This window comes from Macaca fascicularis, chromosome 7 (genome assembly GCF_037993035.2).
Source record: "Macaca fascicularis isolate 582-1 chromosome 7, T2T-MFA8v1.1".
NCBI classification, from domain to species: domain Eukaryota; kingdom Metazoa; phylum Chordata; class Mammalia; order Primates; family Cercopithecidae; genus Macaca; species Macaca fascicularis.
In genome coordinates this window covers 144,225,312-144,239,455 of record NC_088381.1, presented here as the reverse complement: position 1 = coordinate 144,239,455, position 14,144 = coordinate 144,225,312, and the positions used below count along the sequence as shown (strand labels likewise).

Genomic DNA, 14,144 nt, shown 5'->3' with positions numbered 1-14,144 from the left:
AAGGATATTTTCCCAAAATAGTTGTCTACGGGAGCAAAGTTGTATAGTGAGAGCACATGGCTTTCGGTGGTTCCGGCTTGGCTTCGAGTGCACGCTGGAATATCCAGGGGAACTATCCGGGTGTAAACGCTCCGTACAGTCCTCCATGTGAATTACTTTTTGAAATAAAAATTCTTATGAGTTGGCCAGTTACATCTTTGGGGTTATATTCCCTAGCAAGAATTTGTAATACTGATATTGTGTTTTCATTAAGTGTGGAAACACGGCTTTGAAAACGAGCCAGAGGAGAAACGGAATTAACATTCTCTTAGGAAAATGAAGCTGCTGGCCTGTACTCCGCATGAACAGAAGGACCGCTGTGGGACCTCTAGAAAACAGAGGTGTTCCTCCAACAACAGTTCCAGAATTCCTCCAAGGCGAGCACAGGAAGGTGGAGGTTCCGAGGTGGACGGTTAGAGTGGACATCTGGGATTTATCTGCCAGACGGTTATTCTCTCTTCCTCTGGTAAGAAGCTCTAATTTTCCTTGAGAGATCTTCTCTTTTCTATCAATGTTGGTAAAGTGGGGCTGACCCCCCCAACTCTGTCCCCCACATCCCCCCCACATCCCCCCTCCCCCGCCTGCCAGGACATGTGACCAGGTCTGGCCAATCAGCTTGCTGTGTTCTCTAGGCCACGAGGATCAGTGCAGGAGGAGCGTGAGGTCTCAGGAACTTAAAGAGAATGAACCCTGCGGATTTTGTTGAAACTATTTGTAAAGACCGCCAACTGCTACCATTTACATTTCCCCTGGGGTTGTTAGGCTGAATGGACGCAGACCTGGGCCTGCTGAAAACCCTGTTGTCTCCAGGAGGGGAGCAGTTTCCTGGGAATGTAGCTCGTCCAGAGGAACGCAGAGCCCGGAGGTAAAGCGGGCCCTTTCAGCCCCCGCTGGCTCATAGTAAATCCCAACTACATTTCAGGATTGGGGAATAAAAATGAAGAGCTGGAATAAGAAGAAAGAAAGTAGGGGCACTGGGCACCGCGTGGACCCTAAGTTTTCTCTCACTTTCTCTCCAGCATAATTCAACTCCTCTTGGCTATAAATATCTGTAGAAGCCCCACGTCTCCATTATGCCTCTGACTGGCGGGAAGTTTTGTTTGTTTTAACCAGAATCCTTGGCATTCAGAGAGAACATTCAGGAATGTATTGTGGAGGCAGACCATTAAAAACATGAACCTGGGCCAGACGTGGTGGCTCACACCTGTAATCTCAGCACTTTGGGAGGCCAAGGCGGGAGGATGGCTTGAGCTCAGGAGTTTGAGACCAACCTGAGCAACGCAGTGAGACCTCCATCTCTATTTAAAAATACAAAAATTAGCCCGCCATGGTGGTGCATACCTATGGTCCCAGCTACTCGGGAGGCTGAGGCACCAGAATTGCTTGAATCCAGGAGGTGGAGGTTGCAGTGAGCCAAGATTGTGCCACTGCACTCCCACCTGCGCAACAGGGCAAGACTGTCTCAAAAAAACAAACAACAGAATAAAACCATGCAACTGGTACAAGGAGTGAAGTTAACGTCTCAAAAACCCGCAAACCCTGCAATTTTCCTGCTGGCTAAGGTGCTCCATATCTCTTGGTATCTCTCTCTCTCTCTCTCTCTTTTCCTTCCTTCCCTCCCTCTCTCCCTCCCTCCCTCCCTCCCTCCTTCCTCCTTCCTTCCTTCCTTCCTTTCCCTCTTTCTTTCTTTCTTTCCTGACTGAGTCTTGCTTTGTAGAGTGCAATGGCACGATCTCAGCTCACTGCAACCTCAGCCTCCCAGGTTCAAGCGATTCTCCTGCCTCAGCCTCTCGAGTAACTGGGATTACAGGCACTCACCACCACACCCAGCTAATTTTTGTATTTTTAGTAGAGATGAGGTTTCACCATGTTAGCCAGGCCGATTTCAAACTCCTGACCTTAGGTGATCCACCCGCCTCAGCCTCCCAAAGTGCTGGGATTACAGGCTTGAGCCACCGCGCCCAGCCCTCTCCTCTCTTTCTAAATCAAGACACTTCTACTACCACAAAAACAAAAACAAACAAAAAGACAGGAGTAGCAGTAACAACTGCCAGCTGCTACCATTTACATTTCTTGAGTGCTCACTGTGAATCAGGCCCCTAATTCTCACAGTGAGCCTGTGAAATAGGTGTCATCCTCCCCATTTTATAGATGAAGAAACAGACTCAATAGTTAAGTGACTTCCCAAAGCCTGCAAGCCAGCAGGTGGTATAATTGAGATTTTAAAAATAGCTTTATTGAGGTATAATTTACACATCATAAAATGTAGCCATTGTAAATGTATTCCAATGATTTTTAGTGAGTTTACAAAGCTGTGCAACTCTTGCCACCATCCAGTTCTAGAACATTCCCATCCTCTTAAAAAGATCATCTGTCCAATTGTAGTCTCTCCTTGTCCTCCTTCTCTAGCCCCAGGCAGCCACTAATCTACTTTCTGTATGGATATGGTTTGGATCTGTGTCCTGTCGAAATTTTATGTTGAATTGTAATCCCCAGCGTTGAAAGTGGGGTCTGATGGGAGGTGATTGGATCATGGGGGTGAATTTCCCTTGGGTGCTGTTCTCTTGATAGCGAGTGAGTTGTTACGAGATCTGGTCATTTAAAAGTTTATGGCACCTGCCCCTTCTCTGTCTCTTCCTCCTGCTTCGCCTTTGCCTTCAACCATGACTGAAAGTTTCCTGAGGCCTCCCCAGAACTCACTACACTTCCTATACAGCCTGCAGAGCCGTGAACCAATTAAACCTCTTTTCTTTATAAATTACACAGTCTCATATATTTCTTTATAGTGATTTAAGAATGGACTAATAAATGTATCTACAGATTTGCCTTTTTGGATATCTCATATAAATGGAAGCATGCAACATGTATCTGCATGGTTTGTATCTGACTCCTTTCACTTAGTTCATAAAGTTTTGAAGTTCCTCCATGTTGTAGCAGGTATCTGTACTTCGTTCCTGTTTATGGGTACATAGTAGTCCATTGTATGGACATACCACATTGTATTTATGCATTCATCAGCTGATGGACATTTGGGTTATTTCCACTTTTTGGCTATTATGAATAACGCTGCCATGAACATTTGCATACATGTCTTTGTGTGGACAGAAGTTTTCATTTCTCTTCGGTATACACCTAGCAGTTAATTGCTGGGTCATAGTTAGGATTTCAGCCCTGGTCTGACCCCAGAGCCTCAACTCACCACCTTTTGTTCACTCCCTTCCTCATCCCTTAAAGTCAGTCTCCAGCAGTTCAAACCCTTAGCTAGGACATTCCCTTCCACTCCTCACTCTGCCCCTACCTAGGGAAATATTATGGTTTCCACCAAGTGAGACACTGAGAAGTTGAATGCCAATGATGGGTCCATGGAAGAAAACTACCCTCTTTAAAGGCACAGGCAGGGAGAAGAGGGACTGCAGCAGAGGCACCTGGGGTCCCAGCTGCTTTCAGCAGCAGCTTCAGGCTCCTAGGATGTCCCAGCACAGATGCCACTTGTCCTCTGGCCCCCACCCTGGTCAACAAGCAGAGTGATGACAGGTTCCTCTCACCACCTAGCTTCCTCTGTGCCTTCCAAATGAAAGTGACACTTTGAGGCTGGCAGAAAACGTTGGGGTGGTTGGAGGGGATAGAATGGGGGAGATGACAGACACCTGCGGTCAAGAGCTGTCGAAACAGAACTGACAGTAGCCGTGTCTCCTCAGGTCAGGTTCAGGGCCAACACTGCTGCTTTCCCCACACAGCGACCAACTCTCAATGGAGTCTTTGATGAGCAGCCTGCATTTGGCATCATAGTGTCTGGCCTGCAGGGAGGACCTAGGGGATGTAAGCTCTGGGAGAGACCAGCATGGGTGCTGGGGCAGGGGCAGACAGGGAGCTGCAGAAGAGAACTGTCTGTCTTTCCACCAGACTGTAAGCTTCTTGAGGGCAGGGACTGTGTCTGCCTACCATACTACAGGAGCAGCACAGTGTCTGGTACACGGCATAGCAGCTGCTTAGTAAATACTGGTGGAGCAAAAGAATGGGTGAAGAAATGAACGATTATTGGAACAGCTTCATCAGAGGCAAGTTGCAGAAGTTCAGTGGTGGAGGTGGCTATTAACCAAATAATTATGGACATCTAGATAGTTGGAGATATTCTAGCCTCTGGGTAGGATATTTCTTCAGGGCACATGTAAAATGGGAAGAGTGAGGTGGAAGGATCTTCTCTGCTCACAGCCCCTAAAGTAAAAATAGGAGTGCAGCCTGGGGCACCACCGAAATGCAGGCCTCTCTGCTGCTCCTGCTGCCACTGTTTGGCCTGGGTGACTTGAGCACCTACCAGCCCTCACCTTCCTCCATCCTCCCTCCTCTGCCTGTCCTTAGCCAGCAGCAGCCAGACCACCTGTACAGGAGCAGCCAGCATGTGGTGGAGGAGGCTTCATGCCACCTCTTGCTATCAGGGAAGACCTGCCTTGAGAACCTACTCGCTGAGGGCCCTGGGAGATGCTAATGACCATAAAGAGTCATCTAGATGCAGCGGTGATGAGAGTCTCTTGTCCTCTGTCTGCCACTGCATTTTAGAATAATCTTCCCTTCCTCCAAATCCAGATCTAAAAGGTGTAGCAGTGTTTTAAGGCTTGCTTTAGAACTTCTAGCCATAAACCCCACACCTGAATCAGACCACAATGCAATTAAAGGGCCTCTCTGAACCTCAATTTCTTCATATGTGTGTAATGGAAACAACAATACCTACTACGCCCAGTTGTTGTGAAGGTTAAATGGGTTGACATAGGTGTTGTGCCAGGCGTAATGCCCAACCACATGAGCACCTGCCTCTCCATGCCACGCAAGGCTGACCCTTCTCCAGGATCTGATACAATGATACTCACTCACCCAGCACTCATACTTCCACCCCACCATAGCCTCACGCCGACATAAAACCCACAACCTATTCTCCTTGGCATTTATGCCTTTCCCAAAACTCAGTCACTATGCATCCATTGCCTGGTGTTTTTGCTTTATTTCTGGAACGCCATCCCTTTCCCACATTTAGTATCAGGTGCCAGTGCGGCTGTCAACACCAGTGCTTGCAACTCCTCCATGCTGATGCTGTAAATCCAAACTTCATCTCTCCCCAGGAGCATCTTCCAATCAGCGTTGGCTGCCACATGGTCATTACTATTTCTGCAGTTTCTCAGGAGCGTTGCACGATGCTACGCTAACAGTTGTTAATGAGAGGAATATATCTTTGTGAAGTCGGCAGGCAGCTCTCCCAGAACTCAAATGGTATCCCTTTGGGTGATTCTGCATTTTTTAAAAAATAACAATGAATGGCTATTTTTCCAAATATCAAAGTGGAAGAGGCTGAAGCATTGTGCCCTGCTCTGAGAGTCTTTGTCCCTCTATCACCTTGAGAGAAGATTTGGCTTAATAGGCTCCTGCATTTTTGAGGCTAGGTTTACGAAGTGATGAGGTCTCCTGTCAATAAGTTAGACATCTTTCATTCCTCAAAACTGACTTAAGTAGTGGGATTGTCACTTTGTTGACTCTCCAACATATAATCCCCTTCCTGTTACCATCCCAATATGGGAAATCCCACTGATGCCTTCTTGGAGGTAGAGAGTGTCTGCCCACCATCATGGGGAATTCCCCATGGGGTGACATCTTAGGGAAAGGGAGCACTTGGTCATCATTAAGGAAGTCAAAGAGTCCATTTTTGACCCTTCCTGCTCATTCCAAAAGTAGGCAGGAATATAACTCCAAATCGGCCCATCAGACACCACTGGATGCCACTGAGGCTTATCATATAAGACAGCAAAGCCACCCTCAGATGAGGCTCCATCTCTCTGCTGCTCCTCTTTCTGATATAAGTTAGAATGAAGGCACATAAAACACAACTTCTCTACTTCTCTATGACCAACAATTCCGCTCCTAGGTATTTCCCAAGATAAATGGAAAACACATGTCTATGAAGGACTCTGATACAAATGTTCATAGCAGCCTCAAACCAGAAACTACCCAAATGTTCACCAACTAAAACTGGATAAGGAAATGGTGGTGTATCCATACAATGGAATTCCATTCAACAATAAAAAGAACAAACTACTGGACACATGCAACAAATTGGATGACTCCCATAAACATTAGGTGAGTGATAGAAGCCAGACCCAAAATGTAAATAGTGTACGATTCCATTTACATAAAATCTAAGACCAGACAAAGCTAACCTAGGATGGTAGAAGTCAGAACACAGTGAGCATTGTCTCAGTGCAGTGGAGGCAGGGGAATGATTAGAAACGGGAACAAAAAGAACTTTCTGGAGCTATGAAAGTGTCCTGTGTCTTGTTGGGTGGCAATTTCATAGGTGTATACATTGCTACAATCCATTGTGCTGAACCTAAGATCTGTGCATTTGACTGTACATAATTACACCTGAACTTTTTCTTTAATGTCAGTTAAAAAGAAAAACTGAATAAAGGCTGGAAGCTGCTCTTCTCTGGGGTTTAGAATGCCACCCGTCTCTCCATGTCCCCCCTACCCCGGATCCCCGCCAAGGTGTGGCAGCCCTACAGGTGACACCTGGCACTCCCCAGACCTGCTCTCTGCCCCCAGCAAATCCAGTTATCCTCAGCTTCCAGCTTTGTCACCCATCCCCACCTGGGGATAGAATTGATAGAGTTATCTCTGCAGGCTTCTAGCTGAGAAGAAAGGGACTAAAGAAACCACAGGAACTCCCGGGCTTTGGTTACAGTTGTTCCATTTCAACTGTCCATCTGTCAGGACCACGCACCACAGAGGCAGCCCCAAAGGGTGAAAAAACTAACTCAGGTCTTCTGGTCCAGCGCATCCCTCCAGGAAAGAGAAAGACCTATTTGTTTTGGCCTAAACTGAAGAAGGCAGCTGAAATTCCAACTGCCTGCAGAGAAGCACTCGATGAAGCCCTTGGAATGTAAGTGCTGTTGCTGGGGTTGGGGGGAGGAGAGCTCTTTTCTAAGAGGCCTTGTAGTGTAGGATAAGAGAAAAAACACAAGCATTGAGGCAGAGACCTTCAGATCCCAGCTGTGCTACTTAACCAGGTGTGTGACCAGGACCAGGAGACAGCCTCTCTGTGGCTTCCTCATCTACCAGTTCAGGGGGTGGGAGGGATGTTGGGGAGAGGGCATACAAAGTAAGTGCCAAAAGTCCCTACATTCAACCCCCTAACCTGAGCAAGCCACATGGTATGATAAAGATTCTTGCAAACTGTGTGCTGTTTGCACAAAGTGACAGACATATGTAAAGTGACGTGGAGGTGCCTATGCATTACCTTTGTGTAAAAGTGAATAGGTAAAGTCCTCACCTTTCTTTGTATCTCAGGCTCAATGTCAGTTCCTTGGAGAGGCCTCCCCAGACCCTTAAATGTCCCCTTCCATATTATCTCTCAGGTAGTTATCCCAAGTGATTTTTTTTTTTTTTTTTTTTGAGACAGGGTCTCGCTCTGTTGCCCAGGCTGGAGTGCAGTGAGGCAATTGCAGCTCACTGCAGCTTGACTTCCAGGGTACAGGCGATCCTCAGCCTCCCAGGTAGCTGGGACTACAGGTGCATGCCACCAGGCCAGGCTAATTTTGGGATTTTTTTTTTGTAGAGACAAGGTCTCACTATGTTGCCCAGGCTGGTTTTTAACTACTGGGTTCAAGTGATCCTCTTGCCTCAGCTTCCTAAAGTGTTGGGATTATAGGCGTGAGCTCCCGGCCCAAGTGATTTTTTTTTGGGGGGGGGGGACAGAGTCTCACTCTGTCACCAGGGTGGAGTGCAGTGGCGCAATCTTGGCTCACTGCAACCTCTACCTCCCGGGTTCAAGTGATTCTCCTGCCTCAGCCTCCCGAGTAGCTGGGACTATAGGTGTCTGCCACCATGCCCAGCTAATTTTTGTATTTTTAGTAGAGACGGGGTTTCACCATGTTGGCCAGGCGGGTCTCGATCTCCTGACCTCATGATCCGCCCACCTCACCCTCCCAAAGTGCTGGAATTACAGGCATGAGCCTCTGGGCCTGACCTCAGGTGATTACTATATATCCACTTGGGGTCATTTATTTTGTGTCTCTCTCACTCACTAGGCTACTAACTAACTACAAAGGCAGGGACTGTCTGCTCTCTTAACCCACTATTTTCATTAAACACGTAATGCCGTGCATGGCACAGAGTGGCTATGCAACAATTGTTTGTGAGTGAATAAATTCATATCCATAGTAAAAATGGTTTGAAGCTTATTATGTGACGCTTCCCCACATCCCTAAATCTGGAACGTGAGAAAACCTGGTAGGTAGAACGCTCTTGCTAAAGGTATGAAATGTTTCTGCATAAAGACATGTGTTCATAGAGATTATCATTACAGTGAAACCCATAGAACTTTATTCCCAGCTGGGATCCAGCAGTAAGCTAGCATCTGACAAAAGCATTATTTTTATTCAAATAACCTGTATCTATAAGTGGCACCTGCCCATAACAGAGCCTATGCTTTTTTTCTTTTAAAAACTCAATAAATCATTCCTGATATTTTAATGGAGATGAAATTAAATTAATACTATCAGCTTCTTTTTAATGCAGTTCACATTTTCAAAGTTTATTTTAAACTAGGTTGAGGTCTGTAAAATCCAGTGCTTTGAAATGGTCTGGGGTTTCAGGGTTAATTTCCATATTAATTTAAGCTATAAACATGGTTAGGAAGTAAATCTACTGCCAAAAAATATATATAAATGCATTCTGAAATCAAAGGTGCATTTGGGGTTATCAATGGATGTAGGTTTCTATGCCAAAGAAGCCCTCAATTAATATAAGGGGATGTAAAACTACTCCATTTTTACTAGTTAAATTTTTATGGAGGTCAGCTTTTGAAGTTTCATGCCACCCTATTAATCAGCAATTTCTCTTTCTTAAAATCATTCTTATGACTCACTTCTTCTGAGAAGCCTTTTCTAAGCCCGCTTCAAGGAAAGCAAACTCAGAAGTAACCCTTGACCTACCGGCCCCAGAAACTCGCCCTCAGAATACCATCTCTCGGAATCGAGCATATGGAACATCCCCAAACAAAAAGTGAGCTCACCTCTGTTCACCAGTGTCTTTGCTCTGAGCTGGGCAGCCCTTGTCCAGCCAGGCTCTTCAGCCTTGAGTCAATCAATAATGCCTGACATTTTTAATTTTTGAGCATATACAGTGTGTAGGGCACTGTCCTGACACCTTTTGGTAGATTATCTCAGTTCTATGAGGTCAATCTCTGTTTAGCTCCATCTTACACATAAAGAAACCGAAGACCAGAGAGGTTAAATAACTGCCCAAGGCCACACAGCAGCTAAGTGGCCAGCTAGGCAGACCACCTCCAGGCTGTTCTCTTAGTCACTCCACTCTACTATAATGAGCTGAGCAATCTCTGAATTTAATGTTTTTAGTGTTTGGAAGTCTGGAAAGATATCTGCAAAGAAGAGGAACAAAGAGAAGATTGGAAGGAGCCAGGTGGACCTGCCTTCACTCATACAGTGAAACTCCAGTCTTGGAAGGGAGAAATGGGAGATAGCAAGAGAGTCCCCCAGGAGAGCCACATACACCCAGGCTATGCAGTGGGAAGTGAACTGCACCTGCTACATCTACCGAACTGCCATCTCTACATCCATCTCCCTTTCTTCCTCCCGTGCCCTTTGCTGCCTCCTCCCAGAATCCCTGTTGACACAGCCTCTGCCCTCAAGCCTTACCTGCCTCCCTAGCCTCAGCCCCCGAAGCTTAACATACCCTGCAGCATGTCCTAGGCACAATCAACTATAATCAGCCTCTAGCCCTATAACAGATGGAGCTCTTGTGATTTCCTGCAGCTGTGCCAGTTGTTGAGGATGCCAGCAGCTGAATCCCTTCATGGAAGACGCTGAGAGAGACAGTATAGTGGCGGAAAGGATGTGAGTTTTGCAGTCAGATCAGTACTCAAATTGAGATCTCAACTTACCAGCTACTTGACTTGACATGCCCTCCTTGAGACACCATTTCTTTATTGCCCGCTTCAAGGAAATAATAAAATGAAAATAATAAAACCTACCTCTTGGGGCTAAGTGTGGATCAGCATGATGCACTTGGAAAGTAGCTGGAATGAATATTTCTTGTTTTCCTTGTCCTGCATCCTGTCCTCTTTCTACGACAATGCCTTGGCTTTTCTGTGGGGGACCACTGCCCCCCTCTTGGTCAATGTGGTCTGATTAGGTGACTCTACTTTTCCTCTGAGGTGGAAGGATGGCTTAGCCAAATCAGGCCCAGTAGAATCTCAGTGATTGGTTCAGTGATGAGCACTTGACCAAGTCTGTGCCAATGAGAATTGGCCTTAGAACTTTTCCTGGTACCATTGGGATAGAAGCCTCCTGTTCCCTGGAGCAGCCCTGTGGCTGAAATATGAGCCAAGAGCTGTGGCAGCTATCTTGCCACAACAATGGAAGGGGAGCTTTCTTAGAATGATTTCAACATTGAAGAAAATGGGGCTGAGGGAGGGAGAAAGCAAGGCCCTAGACAACTTGGGATACCTGGAATCAGCTGTAACAATTTGATCAACTCCCACTTTTCAGATGCCAGAGGTGATACATTTTCTCATTGGCTTTTTTCACTGTGAGATGGCTACTGTTATGAGCTAAAATGTGTGTCCCTCTTCCTCAACAAATTCACGTGTTAAAGCCCTAATGTCCAGTACACGGAACGTGACTGTATTTGGAGATAGGTCCTTTAAGGAGGGGATGAGGTTGTTGACATAGGCTATTAGGGTGTGCCCTAATCCAATCTGACTGGTGTCCTTATAAGGAGAGGAAATTAGATGCACACACAGCAGAGAGTTGCACAAATATATAATGCGAGGACGCAGTGAGAAGGCAGCCGTATGCAAGCTAAGGAGGCCTCAGAAGAAACCAAACCCACCAATGCCTTGATCTTGGACTTTTAGCCTCCAGTACTGTGACAAAATAAATTTCTGTTGCTTAAACCACCCAGTCTGTGGTAATTTGCTATGGCAGCTAGTAACTAACACAGCTACCAAAGGACACTTGACTAATACGCTTTCTTTTCCTGCAATCTATAGGAGAACTATAAATGGCCACTTTTCAATGTTGGATAGGAATACACCAAGGGTTTCGGAGATGGGAGAGAATAGAGTGCTGAAGTAGTCAGACAGGGCTTCGTGGCAGGTGAGTGGGGGTAAAACCCAGGCTGGGCTTTAACGAATCAGTAGAGAAGATAAAGGCATCTAAGTAGAAGGAACGACCCAGGTGGGAAATAGGATAACTAAGCCAACTGACCCAGCCAGAGAGTGGCTGAGAGAGAAAAGGAATACTGGATAAACGTTGAAGGGCCAAATTATGGAAAGTCTTCTCAAGTCCACACTGGGGAGTTTGAAATGTATATTGTAAAGGACAAGAATTCATTGTTGGTCTTGGGGCAAGGGAGTCACAACTTGAAGGTGGTGTTTAAGGAAGCTTAGCTGCCTCCAGAGATGGGGAGAGAGCAAAGTCAGGGAAACCATCTCTGAAACATTGGATTCCTATCAGGTTCCCACTGGGAGATGGGGAGGAGATGACCCACCAGTCTACTTGAGACAAGGTCCTCCTTCCGAGCAAAGGAGCAGTCTCAGTGGGTGTTGGGGAGGCTGATGGGAGGCTTTGAGGTTAGATTTGGTGACAGCTTTAGTTTATTAATGTTCTCTGCCCCTCCCCCAAGGAACACAGCTGGATCACAGCTGGATGCCATCATCATTGTGAAGGGGATCCAGCTAACCCACTCCACCACTGCTGTCCCACCTCTAACATCCATCTCTGTCACAGCTTCCCAGTTCCACTAACCCCCATGGCCTTTTGCCTTATGCAGACATTCAGATCTTACGATCCCAGCAAAACACTGGTAGGTCCAAAGCACCCTCCAAGCCCAGCCTCCATCCTGGGAGAGGAATAAAGTCACCTTCTTTCTTCCCTCTCAGAGCCTTCCACGATGGCAAATCCACAGAAACCAGTACTAGAGGCCCTTTCATCCTTTCATCCAATAAGTATTTGCATATATTATGTGCCAAGCACTGTGGTAGGCATGGAAGATGCAATTAAGAAATTAAAGTAAGACTCAAGTGGATTTCCACAGCAATTAAGATATTATGGAATTGTCACAAGGACAAGCAAATAGACCAATGGAACAAGAGAGTCCAGAAACAGACCCACACATATATGGCCTATTAATTTACAACAAAAGTGACATTGTAGAGCAGTGGGATAAGGATGGTCTTCTGAATAAATGGTGCAGGGTCAACTCAATATCAATAAGAAAGGTAAAAAGAAAATAAGATGATCCCTACCTTATGCCATATACAAAAATCAATTCCTAGTGGACTATAGATCTATAAAGAAAAACAGAACAATAAAGCTTCTAGAAGATAAGGCAAAAGCACTGCCCGTAAAGGAAGAGATAGATAAATTTAACTTCATTAAAATTAAGAATTTCAGTCCATCAAAAGACACTATCAAGAGAATCAAAAGCAAGCAACATAATAAGAGAAGATTATTTGACAAACACATAACCAGCATAGGATTTGTGTTCGGAATACATAACTCCCAAAGATTAGTTGTTTTTTTTTAAAGGCAAACACACACATAAAAATGGGCAAGAGATTTGAATTGGCACTTCAAAAAGGAGATTCCAAAGAGCCAGTAGACATATGAAAATGTTGACCTCATTACTAATTGGGGAGATGCAAATTAAGGTCAGAATGAATTACCTTAAAAATCTGTCAATCCCTAGTGTCAGTGAGCTGTGAAAAAACAGTTAATGTCAGACACTTCTTGTGGGAAGGTAAATTATAAAACATAGAAATATACTTTGACCCAGAAAGACCACTCCTAGGTTTCTCTCCAAGAGAAAGAACTATGTGTACAGGAAGACCAGGAGACATGGAAAACAATGTTGATAGTAGTACTCTTCATAATAAACAAAAGCAAAAGATTACCCGAATGTCCGTCAACGATAGATTGCATAAATACATTTGGTATGCTCCCACGATGGAGTGCTATACTGGATTAGGCCATTCTTGCATTACTATAAAGAAACACCTGAAACTGGGTAATTTATAAAGAAAAGAGGTTTAACTGGCTCATGGTTCCACAGGCTGTACAGAAAGCATGATACTGGCCATCTGCTTGGCTTCTGGGGAAGCCTCAGGAACCTTACAGTCATGGCGGAAGGTGAAGGGGGAGCATGCATGTCACATGGCAAAAGCAGGAGCAAGAGAGTGAGTGGGAAGGTGCTACAAACTTTTAAACCACCAGATATTACAAGAACTTACGCATTATCATGAGATCAGTGCCAAAGGGATGGTGCCAAACCATTCATGAGAAACACCCTCATGATCCAACCACCTCCCACCAGGCTCCACCTCCAATATTGTGGATTACATTTCAATATGAGATTTGAATCATTCATTGCTCAATTAAACTCCTTTAAATTTAATCCAGCCCAGATGAAGTTTTTCTTTTAATAATGTATATGTGCTATACTTTATAATATTGTTAAAATATTATACACACATCCAAAGTATATCATATACCAAAATGAAAATACACAAATTACAGCTACATGTCACACATGGATAAATCTCACAAATCTAAGCAATAGATAGAACTAACTGTAGGGCTAGAGTTCATGGGAGCTGTTCCTGGAAGGGAAGAAGAGGGATAAGAATTGACAGGGGATCTGGGAGAATTTTCTGGAATGCTGGCAATGTCTGGGTAATGAATACACAGGTGTTTTGTTGTATAATAATCCACTGCACTTTATACTGTATGTGCAGTTTTATGATGTTAAAGTAAACTAAAAATGGCCTGAGAAGGACTCCGTACTTCTATATTTGAGTCCTTGTGGATGAACCGCAACCTAACTTAATAGGTAGACAGGATTGAAAACCTAATTTAGGAGTATGCACCTGTAACAACAGCTGAGTCTTGGCCAATCCCAGCAGCCATACTTCAACCACTCATACACTGCTGAGTGTTCAAACTGTGTCCAAATAAGGCAAATGCCAACCTGTAACCAATCCAGCTGTTTCTGTACCTCACATCTGATTTCTGTACGTCACTTCCCTTATTTTGATCTAT

The 14,144-nt window shown here is 45.1% G+C and overlaps 2 long non-coding RNA genes across 2 annotated transcripts; one reads left to right on the top strand and one right to left on the bottom strand.

Annotated features, from left to right (window-relative positions):
- Positions 1 to 225: 225 nt before the first annotated feature.
- LOC123574609 (uncharacterized) lies at positions 226 to 10,907 on the top strand. Its single transcript, XR_006699627.3, has 3 exons — positions 226 to 505; positions 6,706 to 6,964; positions 9,441 to 10,907. It is a non-coding gene; the product is annotated as an uncharacterized lncRNA (long non-coding RNA).
- On the bottom strand, positions 2,254 to 10,215 carry LOC135972023 (uncharacterized). Its single transcript, XR_010588566.2, has 2 exons — positions 10,076 to 10,215; positions 2,254 to 5,319 (listed from the first exon to the last, which is right to left on the bottom strand). It is a non-coding gene; the product is annotated as an uncharacterized lncRNA (long non-coding RNA).
- Positions 10,908 to 14,144: the final 3,237 nt, after the last annotated feature.